At 40.4% G+C, this 12,002-nt stretch overlaps 1 protein-coding gene and 1 pseudogene across 1 annotated transcript in view; one reads left to right on the top strand and one right to left on the bottom strand.

The window, feature by feature from the left end:
• The window catches only part of KIAA1217 (KIAA1217 ortholog), a 267,905-nt gene that overhangs the window by 42,985 nt on the left and 212,918 nt on the right, over window positions 1-12,002 (top strand).
• Window positions 254-371, bottom strand: LOC120614797 (uncharacterized; annotated as a pseudogene).

Here is a 12,002-nt window from a genome sequence, read left to right on the forward strand (position 1 = left end):
CTCACCCTTGAACTATATTTTCCTGCCCTAAAATTGCCTTCTACAGCAGTTAATTAATCATCAGTGCACTTAAGCGAATGGTAAGTTACTAAGGGAGATGCTGTTTAAAAAGAACAAACGAAAACAAACCAAAAAAACCTGTTGGTAAATGGGGAAGGATTCATTTTGGGGGGAGGGGGGAGGCAAGCCTTGGTTGACCTCACAGACTGCAAGGACCTTGTCAGCTTACAATCCCTTATTTTTTTATTTTTTACGCCTACAGCACCTGGTCTTCCTACGTGGTCTCCCATCCAAGTACTAACCAGGCCCAACCCTGCTTAGCTTTTGAGATCAGCAGGATCAGGCTTGTTCAAGGTAGCATGGCTGTAGACAAGGGAAGGATTCTTGTGCAAATCATTGCTCCCTGGTTCATTTGGATAGAAAGGTCAGATTTCTTATACTGGATTTTCATCAAAGTAGGCAAACTAACAGTACTCCATGTGCAATATGTCAGCCACCTGTTATATTTGCAATTTCTCTTAAAATAATTTGTAAAACTGCACTGCACTTTCTTCCTGCTAGTTAACTGACTTGCTAACCTCCTACCAAGATCTGTCCATTTTAAACAGGAATGCTTCGAACATTCATCGGGAAAGCATATAGAAAATATACTTTGGCTGAAACATGAAGGCTAATATTTAGATCTGAGCACCCACAGGGCTTATCATACTGGAGGCAAAATGAGTGGGGTTGGTTTTCTCTCAGAGAAATATCACTTTGGAACAGGAGGCCCTTGGTCTTTGTTCTGTGGAACCCGCGGCCAAAGAAAAGCGACCCGGAGAAGTTCGAAGATATGTCTAAACGATGCAAGTATTTATCAAGGAGCACTTTTAGGGGTAGCAGAGTGACAAACCTTCTCCCCACACCTAAAGATTGGGGCTCTGTGCTAAATAAATACTAAAGAAGGCTCAATCCTGTGGTTTTAAAGGACCATGAAAGAGAGGGCCTCTCGGCTCTTCCCTCTCTCCTCATCTACCGTTAGCTTGTGAATAAAACCTAAACCAGCGAAGATGGGAGAGAGTCTCCCCACCATGGGAGAAGGCAGTGGGATGGAAACAGGATTCGGGTCAGATTGTGGTATTCCGGGCACAGGTCTACCCCATGTCACTGGTTCGATCGGTGTCCATAGAGAACGAGTTGACAGTGGAGAATCCTTAATTGGTCTTTGCTTTCCAAAAGAGAACAGTCCGTTTTCAACATCTTTCCCAGTCAATCTCACATTCGAACCATTATCCTGGACCAATACTTAAGATTGTTGTTGACATAAAGAGTAAGTTTGGTCACTGAACATTGTCTCTTCTGTCTCTGTGACACTCACGATAACTGTCCTAAGTGGCTTACACTCACTAACCAGGTTCTAATGTCATTCTTCTCCGTGTTACAAGTGGGCTGTTTAGATAAAATATGTACAAACCATCCGTCCATCACCATAAAGTCATCTCACGTGCACACAGTCTACCAAAGCACTCCATTGTACAAAGCGTGGCATATTCATTTTCATCTTTTCCTCGCCAGTTAGCAAGCTTGAAAAATAAAAGTGATGAATTAAGCCACTGCATTGTGAAGTGCAGCTCAGACTTCTTTCTTTTGATGATACTTAAGAGTAATCATGGCTTGTGCCACCACCACCCCACGTTTCCATTTAAAAGCAACATTTCTTTGAACTGCAAACCACAACATATAGTTCTGTTTATTGTACTGAGGGGAAATGGGTGAGATTGCCAGATTTCTACAAGAATTACAGGGTTTCCAAATCATTGTAGAGAAAATTACTGAGGTTCAGTGTCATTGGATAAAGCATATTTTTAATTTGCCTGCAATTCTTTCTCTAATTGGTACTTTGGTTCCATTTTCAAAGCACTTTTGAATCTTTCTTTTCCAATTGGGCATCGAAACTTTTTTAAAACACCATTTAATTTTAAGATTATTTTCTGTTTTAATTGACATAAAATATATATCATTCTGAAAGGAAAATTATTAACACATTTTGGGTAAGGAACTCAGTTAAACTGAGCTTGGTAATTGCTTCCTTAGGAATGAAGTTTAGCCTCTATGGATATTGGGGGAATCTCACAATATAACCAACCAACATGTTGAATCTTGGTTGAGCTTCCAGATCGTAAGTGCTAATTTTGGTTCCAACAGCAACCATTTCATTAGCTCATACTTGCTTTTTACTAAGGAGGTACAGAATAGGGATCATGAAATTGGACACATCACAGGCTTTTTAACAAAATTTTCCCCTCTGCGTAGCTCATTCTATTATATTTTTTGGGACTCCCTCCCTCCACTTCACATAAAAATTGTTTCATTCAAAAACATGACCTGGCCCTATACCAGATAAAATAGCGCTCACGGGCAGATTTATGCAGAACTCATCTTCATTTTAGGCTGGTCACAAGAAGCACATAGAGACAGAACCAAACGGAAGCTCACAGGCAGGAGAAATGTGATGGGAGGGGCTCTGGGCCGTAGAGGCCACCTGGCATTCCTCTACCCTCAGCCTAACGATGACATTAGAAGGTCCTTTAGATTTCCTTCTTTCCATATGATCAAGTTCCCATTCCTGTAACAGATGGTAGTGTGTTTAGGCAGTAACACTGGTTAACAAAGAACTACCAGGAAAGTCACTGCCCAGGTAGGGACGCACTGATTGATGCTCACTGTAAATGCAGGTTATATTGATAGGGTTCCCCGGGTCCCTGTTTCTAATGGGATAGGTGACCCCGGTCACTTAATTTTTTTGGCCTTGGTCATCTTATCTATTGGAAAAAACGTTCAAGTTACAGAGATGATGAAAGGATGTCTGAGGTTTCTTTCAATTCTTTAATTCCTCGAGTGAGTGACCGACCGAGAAGAGTATGAATTCCCGAAGCCACACTCCAGGGAGCCCTGCCTTCACCAAACCACTCCATCATTGTAGAGTACAAAATACGGCGCTTGCCCGTCAAATTCCAGTCAAAGTTAATATACATCCACAAGTTCTAGTCACATTCCAGCCAAGTTGAGATAACTGTTAAAGTAGCAATGGATTTATTTAACAATTGTCTTTGAAATTTTTGCTTATTTCTTCCATGGTAGCTATTAACAGCCATCCTGGAATTTCGGTAGAGATCTGTTTTCACACACTCTTCAATGATCTCTGTGAAATAAATCATATTGAAATTCCCTGCCCCCTCCCTTTATGAATTATTTGCCTGGAGGAAAAATTCTTAATTTTCTTTTTTTGTCTAAATTCATGTTAGAATAAAGTCTCCTTTGAAAAGTCTTAATAAAAAGAGCAAAGATGGGAATAGCTTTCACCCCAATTTTTTCTCTGGTGTCAGGGCTCTGAGGATGACGTCTTTGATTGCTGGAAAAATGTCAGGGGACTCCCACTGTGTAGAAGTGTGTGCCCTCCTGTCCCCTAGACTGTTGATCATTTATGGAGAGCAGCCTTTGGGAAGAGAAAATATTAAAACCTAGTTCATTATCTTTCCACACTAAATATATAAGAGAGGGAAGCTGACGTTTTTCTACGTGAGATGTCCCCTCACTTTGCCCAACTCAAGGGAGAGAGAGAAGAATTATGTTTAGAGACTGATAAGGTTCCCTATGGTTTGATCTCCCTATCAAGAGATCAAACTCTCATTAACTTTTGCAAGTGTGAACAGGGAAGAACACTTGACAAATAATTATCAAATTAAGTATTACTCTTTCCTTCATTCTCCTTTCTCTAGAGACATTTTAAGAGTCCATGCTAGGCATGAACAGTCTTCTTTGAAGTGAAATACACACTTGCAACTTTCGTTTCATGGTTATTTTTAAGTTATCTCTTTTAGAGTACTTGGCAGAATCTCTCACAAACGGCTCACTATCTGAACCCTGTCAGGATCGCACATAAAGGCCCTTTTGCTTTTCTCTATGCACAACTGTCCCACACCACATCCTTAATTAAAACCCTGGGGTGTCTTTGAGAGGGACATGGGGCATCCCCTTTCCTACCTCAATACAAGAACATGAATAATACTCCCAAACGTAAAAATGATCAGGACAGACATTTTAGGGTAGCGAATTTTCCAATGCAGTACCGACGAATTAGAAATGCACACTTTAAAGCAAAAAACTACTGAAATTGCATAAATAACAAGTAATAGTTTGTGTTCCACATATTACTAAAGTCATTCTAACAACACACACAATTGTGAACTGATTTTATGCAAATATCTAGAAACTTTTGAGTCAGGGGAAGACCTGAGGTGCCTAATGCTTCTTTTCAGATTGGTGTCCAGTATTATTGGATAACTTGGGGAAATGAGGAATGCTTTCTAAGACTTGGTGATAAGAAAATCCAACTGTGGCTTACTTTTAAAAAACTTGAGATTTCACAAAGTGGTACACAAATCAGGCAAAAGCAAATGGTTACAAAGATGTAATGCTTTTACTTAGTTTTAGAAGGTTTGCTGGTTTATTCTAGCAACCTAGTTCTTGAAATTTAGCTTTCTATAAAGAGTAGATCTTGGAGGATGATGGCGATGTGACCAAAACTGGAATAACTACATTGCTCCCAAGCTGGTGTGGCAGCCTCACATTTCCTATGGGTTTAGGTAAAGACCAGCTTTGCAGAATGAGCATATACTAATCTTAGTTTGCAGAATAAGTAAGACTTGATTGATTTGAAGTCTTAAAGTCTTAACTCTCAATGAATATGAATAATACACCTGTGAAATCTTGTAGAAATTTTGTAGATGGTTAAGATGTGCAAGCTTTTTTTAATTTAAGGTGAAACTATACACTATGTTCAGGAGTAAATTATAATAATTACGACTAATTTCTAATACGACATCACAAATTATAGAGGACTATGTTAAGTACTGACTGGCGGCTATGTTCTACAGTGCAAGCCAATGATCAGAAATTGTCAAATTCTTAAATCTGCTAAAAAGTGAAAAAAATGGATGTAGTACACCTAAATAGCCTTTGCTTTTTTTCTTCCAAGTTCTATTTTACGTACTTACAGCATTTTTGCTATAGTTTGAGTACACAGTCAATTCTTGTTATTTGCAGTAGTTATATATTGTTGAATGACTAACATTGACCCCGAGGCCAAGAGCACTCCCACTCAGGCCTGAAGGAAGTTCATCTAAGGCATGTGTTTTGTCATAAAGCACGTGACAGCCTCCTCGTGCTTAGGAACCCTGGACGGCACTTCAGCATACTTGGGGACCGTCTTAAATAGTAAAATTGCCAAAAAAAAAAAAGGCACTAAGATGTGAAAAACGTGGCACTAAATAGCCCATGAGAAGGACACTTTTGTACAGTACGAGAGCTGAAACAAGAAGACAGACGGCCGCCCTGTTGGCGTTGGTCAATGCCTACGGAAGTGCTGGGAGTATTAATTTGGGGATTACAAATAAGTTTTAGCAAGTAGGTGAGTTCGCAGATATAGAGCCTGTGAATAACGAGGCTTGATCGTATAACAAGCAATACAATAGTTTCTAGTGTATTTTTTTCCCCCGTTAAGTCTTTGCCTAAGATGCAGTTGAGATGAATGCTACTGGCTTTGTTGAGTTTTAGCATTGATGTAATTTGGTTCTTCATAGATTTTTTTCCAAAGTAGAGTCTACTCGCCATTGTGACGCGGCAGAAACAGACGGCAGTCGGAGACCTGGCCATCACTTCAACCTTCTTGGCTTTTTTGATATTCTTTTCTAGCCTGTCCTTCCAGACTTAGCCCAGCAGTGAACCTGGCAGTGTCGTGAATATTGGAGGGGAGGCAAGCTGCTGCTTCAGTCTCAACCACTTCTTTCTGCCCAGGCCTGCTCAGATCGTGGAAAAGAAATTGAATTTAATTCATAAATTCAACAGCTTGAGTTTAGTGAAACCTTGATTAAATTGGGCTGCAAGGTCATTGGAATCAGTGCTGTTTCTTTTCATATCATTTTACATGTTATTATTCTAATAATAGTGCAAATGGACTTGGATGCTGTTTGCCCATCATCCATCTTATTGATGTCATTGAACAGAACTCAGACACACAAAGGGCATTCAGCTTTGATGTCCTTTGAAAAAGAAAGATCTTTTAGAAATGTAAATGACAAAACGATTTACGGTTCCATCTAGTTCTGCCTGGTTTGAGAGAATCTCTTACTGTTTCTGAGGTAGCTACTAAAGCCAGTGGAAAAACTTGGGTTTGAATTTTTCAGAAACTTTCAGACCGATATTCAAATGTTTTACCCTCTTACATTCTCATCCTTAGTGTTGTAGATTGGAACTTCTTGCTATGTTCAAACCAAGTCTAACTCTAATCTGATTAAATTGAGGTGACTTTTCAAATAAAGGCTTTGTCAGCTCTCAGCCTGGATTTGTTAGTTCCAGAGAGTGGCTTTTTCTGGACTGCTGAATTTGCTTCCAAGAATTCGTGTTCCTGAGGTAGACGTTGGAGTGGCTGTCATGTGCAGTGGAGCCAGCAGATGGGTGGCAGGTCGCCCATTTAGGGGGCAGCCTCATAAACAGTGGGGGAGATGCTGTACTAAGTGACCTTTGACTGGGGGGAGAGAGCCTACCGGCTGTCCAGGTTTTCCTGTGTCACCTCTCTGACTCACCCTCACCTGAGGCAGACTAGAGCCAAAGGACAGCAGCACTGCCGGCCACCAGCCAGGCCTTGAGCTCAGTGTTCCCCTAGAACAAGCGATGCCCACGGGCTTCTCTTCGTGATGCTGGTGGATGGCAGCTTGTGATTCGCGCCTTTGCCCTGTGGGCGCATGGTCTTGGCAGCTAAGATGAAGCTGTCGTGGGTGAAGTGCTTTAAAGCATAGTGATGCTTTCTTAGGCTCTGTGTGAAAAAAAACGGGGAGGAGCCCTGATGAGCTACTGTGGGAAGAGCTGCAGGCACCAGGGAGAAGAACATGCAAGCACAGTGGGGTGCAAGGGGTCAGCCTAACCGCTGGCTTCTGGAAAGTCTTCAGTTTTGAAAGACCGTCGGTAGAAGATGGATTAGAATTACTCCGTGAGGCCTGATGCATAGAACTCTGGTCGTTTAGCACGGACCACAGGGAGAGGCAGTGTTTGGAGTGAGATAAGCAGGAATTTTGAAGCTACACAGACCTGATTTTCAATTCACTTATGAGCTGTGTGACTTAGAGAAAGCTATTTAATCCCACTGACTTTCATCTGTAAAATGTCCAAAAATAATACCGAGCCTGCAGAGTTGTGTGAGTAAGAGATGATCTATTCAAAGCATCAGACAGGGTACAGCAATGCAATGGGCATTGAGTATGTGGCGGCTTCGTGATAGAGCCGCCTTCATTTAATGACTGTTCAGTGCTGACTCTGGTCTGCGTGTTAAGTTAGGCACTGGAGAGGCAAAAGGAATACGAGAGATAGGGCAACGTGGTGCTTACAGTCTGGTGGTGACAGCAAACAAATCAGTAGTTAAAATAGACTATGATAAAAGCAGCTGGTGACATGAGAACACACTGAAGAAGCTCCTCACCCATGCTGTGGGGCTGGGAAACTTCCACAGGGAGAGACGTCTACACTGAGCCGTGAAAGATGATGAGTTAGTTTAGCCAGAAAGCAGAGTTTCCAGACACACCGGAGCATAAGCGGACGCCTGGAGGGAAAAGAGCATATATATCTTTAGTGCAACTAACAGAGGTCAAGGCACCTGAGCACAGGTACCACAGGCTGTGTCAGGCTCAGGGCGTGGTTGGAAGCGGGTAGAGAGAGGATGAGCAGAGCCAGGAGGCCATGCCAAAGAGTCTAGATTTTGTGTTAAGGGCCATGGAAGGGTTGTAGGCACAGATTTGCTTTTAGAAGGGCCACTGGCCGCAGGGTAGAGATGGATTGGGAGTCCACAGCGGAGAAGGCAGCTGTAAGACAGAAGGCAGGGATGCCTGGTACAGGCCGTTGCAGTAGGTCACGCGGGAGACGAGGTCCGGCTGATTCAGGGTAGAGGTGGTGGCAGGGAAGATGGAGAGAAGCAGATGGATCCAAGGTGGACTAAGGAGCTGAAATCAATAGGATGTAGTGAATGGAGGAGAAGGAAGAGGAGAAAGAGTTGAGGGTGACTTCAGTTTCTAGTCCGGACGTCAGGATGGATGGTGGTGTCTTTCACGAGGTGAGGGAGCAGTTCGAGAGGTTGAGCAGATTAGGAGTTTGATTTTGGCCACTGTGTTTGGGGTTATAGGACATTCAAGGGGAGATGTCCAATAGGCAGTTAACACAGATTCAAACCCAGGAGAGAGGTGTGAGCTAAAGAGATTGACTCATCTGCATATAGAGGCCTTGAAGCCAAGGGCATGAATGGGAAGGCCGAGGGCGAGGATGGGAAGGCCGAGGGGGCGGCAGAGCCAGAAGATGAGGGACAGACCCTGTTCACAGTGGTGCCCAATCAGAAAAGTTGAATACTTTCTCAGAGACTCTTCCTTTTACCAATTTTGATGAGTTATATTAATCGGCTAGTAAGGATAAATAGAAAATTACAGAATGTTTCATTTTTTTTGTTGTTGACTAACAGTGAAAACAAAACTTTAATAAAGCAAATTTTAGATAAGTTTAAAAAATGGCAAGGAAGGCTTTATGGAGACCAAATATTCTAAGAATGTAAGACATTTCTGAAGGAAATTATGTAGGTCAAGGCCCAGTGATAGCAAAGCTGATGCTGAAAGACTTTGCAATTAAACATTGTTCTTTAGAAGGTGATGATATTTATCTCTGAGGACGTATGATTTGAGCTCTCCTAGCCACACCTCCCTTGCATCTCTCATTCTGCAAACAAAATAGAACAAAAACAGTTCTATTCTGCAGGCAAATGCAGTGGTTTTTAATCGTATTAGCATTCCCTTTACTAGCATGGAGGATCTTTTAATTCAAACCTCTGGAGCTCTCCAGTTTTCAGAAAGAGTGCAGGCATCAAAATTAGTGTTTGGAATGCTTGACATTTATGTTCACCTGTCAGTCTCACGAAGATTTCATGCATGATTAGCAGTGGGGATAAATTCTGCATGTGCACACACAAAAAAAGAGACTTCTTAGCATTCACTGGTGTCCAGTTTAACGACATCCAGTTTAACGCATTGGGAAAACTATGTTCTGTCTTTGAAAAACTTAACTCTTATCTTATTATCTCTAAATTGCATTTCTATTTGAGACATTTTATTTAAAGTAGTTTCTGCAGAGGAAATTGGCACAGAGTTAATGATCTAGATCTTATGGAAAGCTAAGAATATAAAGCGAACGTTGTGTCCAACACGCACTTTAATTTCTTTTCAAGGTAACTCAGAGTAGAAGAGCCTGCTGGTACCCTGAGCCAGAACCCTCTCCTGGGCCTTGGGTTACAAGTAATGGCTCCGTAACTTAAAGAGATTTCACATCTTGCTAATTTACAATGAGTATATTGGTTATATAATTAATTAGAGGTTAATAAACAGGTTGGAGATGAGGTGGTACTGTGTTCGTCATCTATGTTGTTTAAAGTTCTAGTGACTGGAAGGCCATGCATACTATTTCTTTTTTAAATTAAATTTATTGAGATAACATTGATTATGACATTACATAAGTATCAGGTGTACAACATTAAAATTCGATAAATCTTGTATACTGTATTGCACGCTCACCACCAAAAGTCTAGTTTCCTTTGCAGACTTTCTTAAGCCTTAGGCAGCTTCAGTCTCCCTCACATGGAGTTGTAAGTTGTTTCAAGCAGCTTCTTGGGTTTTTTTCTAGGAAATTTTATGCCATACACTGTAGATGGGAGCAATTCCTGAGTTAGTCTGTTTGAGAAGAATACTGAAATGCTGTGGCTTCTCCTGAAAGCCATCATTCATCTTGTCCAGCATCTGCCAGTCACGCGAACAGGATGATTTGCATTTGGACTTTGCCCACACTCTGTATCCGAGTACACCTTCTCCAGCTGCACCCTTTCTATTCCAACCGATCCACCTTGCCTGACTTAATATGCGTTTCACAGAGAATTATTCCTAGTCCCAAGATTCAGTTGTGTTAGGGTGGACGTCAGTAGGTTTTGTGGAGTGGCATCGCTAATTTTCAAACTTTTCTTTTTTCTGGATTAAGAAGTTGGAAAAATAGAAAAATACCGCCTCATTGTTCTACCCCCAAGAAGTAATACTTGTTCACATTCTTGTTTATAATTTTCAGTATTTTACGATGCATAGATATTTTCGGACAAAAGTAGGGTCTTTTCGTATGCTCTAGTCTTCTAAAATTGTCAGAATTTCATGAGCCTGTTTTCAGGTCATCAAAATAAGGAATATAAATTTTTAAATTCATTCATATCTCTTAAAACTGAAAATTCATCCTACTTTAGCTTCCAATTCCTTTGCTGCTGCTCAGCAAACCCCAACCTTAGAGAATGTCTTCAAGTAAAAAATGTAAAATTACTTTGTCATAACACCTTTAGAAATAATTATAATTCTTCTGTCTCTCTCCTACCAGAGATAAACCAAATGATGGACAGCTAGAGTCCATTATTTATTTCAATCAATCGCAGAAAAATCTCAGCTGGATATGGATAATCTCAGCATGTCATAATTGTCACCATCTCCATTAGAAAGAATTAATTAACCACACAATTTACAAAGTTTCTCATGATCCATAGGAAAACTACACTGTATAGTTCCTACTTTCGGTGATTTACCACTGCAGTGAATGAACTGGTTTTAGTTCCTCAAATATATGGCTTTGACGTAACAGGAGGGGGCGTTTCCCCTTGCTTCATCACCGTAGATGGTAGTTGACAAAGGGAAATCGCCGATGCTACCTCAAGCCATGAGATGTGTTCTAGAAAATCTGAATTGAACCAAAGCACGATAGTTTTTGAGTTCACTAATTTCAACAGCCAGATACTCCTTGCAAATGAACGGGGTGTTACCATCAGCATGCTTTACAGTGTCATGCTAGATAGAAATTTACCTCCACCATGTGGCCACCTCTCTCTTGGCTTTTATATGAAAAAGAGATTGAGGATTGCTTGCATCACTAGTGAAGAGCTGAGGCAGTTGAATCTGCTTTAGGTAAGCTCAAATTAATGGGGAGTTTTGGGGGTAAGACTGGATAGGGATAGGAACTTATTTCTCCTTCTGGTCCCTTAGATCTGTTTTATAGATATGCCAAAAATTTTTTTTTGCAGCGTCCACCATATGTTGTGCTCGATCCAAGAGCATAGTAGCATCTTTGATTTCAAAGTTCTTTAGCACAATGGCATCTCAGTCATAATAGTCTTTAATACATCACTATGAAATCTACAATATTATTCAAATGGAGGTATTGCCATTGAACTGATTAATGAGTATGCAAAATTTACCTAGAAAATGAAGTCTCTGTGAAAAGAAATGAAGAATTTTTGCAAAAGATCATATGAAAAAGATCATAAAGCAAAGGTTTATGAATTCTGCATACTAAATTTAAAGTTATTAAAATATTTATTACAATTAAAAAGTAATTCAATTAGAGTCTATCATTCAGAATCCTGAATTTATGCAAGAACTTATAAAACTAAAATGTAATAAATTCAAAAATAGAAAAAGAAAGGTACCATTAACTCCAGTTAAACCTTTTTGCTGCTTTTCTGCAGTGCCAGAAACATATATGTTATTATGGTTTAAAAAAAAACATAGTGAAAATAATATTACTAGTGGACAGAAAAAAATAGTGAGAGGTGTTAAGAGGGTTCAGGTTCATCTGATGGCCTAAGGAGGTTCTCTGCCATTTGGTTTTCCAAGTTTACTATTTGACTTTTTAAAAACTCATTTGAAAATTCATGGTATAGAGGGCTTAGTGATGAGTCATCTTGTTGAAGAAATGACTTTCTGAAATAGAATGAACACATGAGCCCTTATCATTTTTAATGTGATAGAGTGCTCGGGTTCATGAGGTAGGTTTGTAGAGGTGGATGTTTTCCCTCCATGCTGAGATTATTGTTGACACTTTTCTAGAAAGGAATGTTGAAGTCTTTTAGATAG

Source organism: Pteropus medius, unplaced genomic scaffold, assembly GCF_902729225.1.
Source record: "Pteropus medius unplaced genomic scaffold, Ma_sr-lr_union100, whole genome shotgun sequence".
Taxonomy (NCBI): domain Eukaryota; kingdom Metazoa; phylum Chordata; class Mammalia; order Chiroptera; family Pteropodidae; genus Pteropus; species Pteropus medius.